Below are 1,634 nucleotides of genomic sequence, written 5' to 3' on the forward strand. Positions count from 1 at the left end.
TGACTATATCTGGTCTTGTATGTGTGAGATAGATGAGAAAGCCGACCAAGCTTCGATACATTGCTCCGTCGACTTTTGGTTTGCCATCGTACTTTGATAACTTCTCATTGATTGCCATTGGTGTAGCCAGCAGTTTACATTCACCCATGTTGAATTTCTTGAGAAGGTCTTCTGCATATTTCTCTTGTGATAGAAATATTCTTCCTAGGCTTTATTTGATTTGTATGCCAAGGAAGTATTTCATTGTGCAAGGGTATGCCATCTCGTACTCCTTCATCATGGCCTTTTTAAATTCTTCGATCATCGTTGTGAAGGTTCACTCGGACTCTTGATGAAACCATGCTAGAGAAGATAATTGTCGATGTTGTTGTTTCACGCTCGAGGTGCTTGTTTGAGTCCGTACAGAGCTTTTTGAAGGCGGTATACTTTGTCTTCTTGGCCTTTGATGACGTATCCCTGCGGTCTCGACGTACACTTCTTCTTCGAGTTCTCCATTTAGAAATGCTGATTTGACATCAAGCTGAAAGACTAGTAGCTGATGTTGTGCTGCTATTGCCAGGACTGTTCTGATTGTCTCCATGCGGACAACTGGTGCAAATGTTTAGTTGAAGTCGATTCCTGATTGTTGCGCATATCCCTTTGCTATGAGCCTTGCTTTGTACTTGTTGATGGAGCCATTATCATTATGTTTCACCTTGTAGATCCACTTGAGTTCAATGACTTCCTTGTCTTGTGGTTTGTCTACAAGTTCCCATGTCTGATTCTTCTCGATCATTTTGATTTCTTCGTTCATAGCCTCAATCCATGTTTCTTCTTGTGCTGCTTCTTGAAATGTTTGTGCTTCTTGAAAGAGAGCCATTATTGCTTGGTCACAATGGTAATCTTGTAGCCATGATGGCGGTTGCGATCTCGTGTTGATCTTCAGGCTTCTTGATGTTGAGGAGTTGAACGTGATGTTTGGCTTCTTGAGCTTAGGGATGATCTTAGACTTCCAGGTGTACTTGGACTCGGAGATGATGGGTTTGTTGGTTGGTTTGCTCTGTCTTCTTCACTTGGATTTCTTGGGAGAGTATCTCCTTCGCGAGCTTCACTTTCTTTTTCTTTCCACGGCTGCTTCGTTGAAAATTACATCTCTAGAGATGATGAATTATTTAGATTCGGGCTTGTAAAGGCGATATCCTTTTGTTTCGTGACTGTATCCAATGAATATGCATTTTTCTTACTTCTCATCGAGCTTTTCCCGATTCTACTTCGGGATGTGGGCATAAGCTACGCATCCGAACACTTTGAGGTGTTCTACTCTTGGCTTTCTCTTGTGCCAAGCTTCATATGGTGTTAAATCCTTAACTGCTTTTGTGGGAGATCTATTGAGGATATATACTGCCGTGTGAACAGCTTCGGCTCAGTATCTTTTGGGTAGATGTTTACCCTGCATCATGCTGCGGGCCATCTCTGCTATAGTGCGGTTTTTCCTTTTTGCGACACCATTTTGTTAAGGTGTACGCCTTGCTGTAAGTTCTCTTTTAATTCCATGCTTCCTACAAAAGCTGTTGAATTCGTTGCTTGTAAATTCTCCACCACGATTCGTTCTAAGAATCTTAAGAGAATGCCCATTTTTATTTTCTGTGAGAGCT

The sequence above is a fragment of the Amaranthus tricolor genome, chromosome 7, assembly GCF_026212465.1.
Source record: "Amaranthus tricolor cultivar Red isolate AtriRed21 chromosome 7, ASM2621246v1, whole genome shotgun sequence".
In the NCBI taxonomy this organism is placed as follows: Eukaryota; Viridiplantae; Streptophyta; class Magnoliopsida; order Caryophyllales; family Amaranthaceae; genus Amaranthus; species Amaranthus tricolor.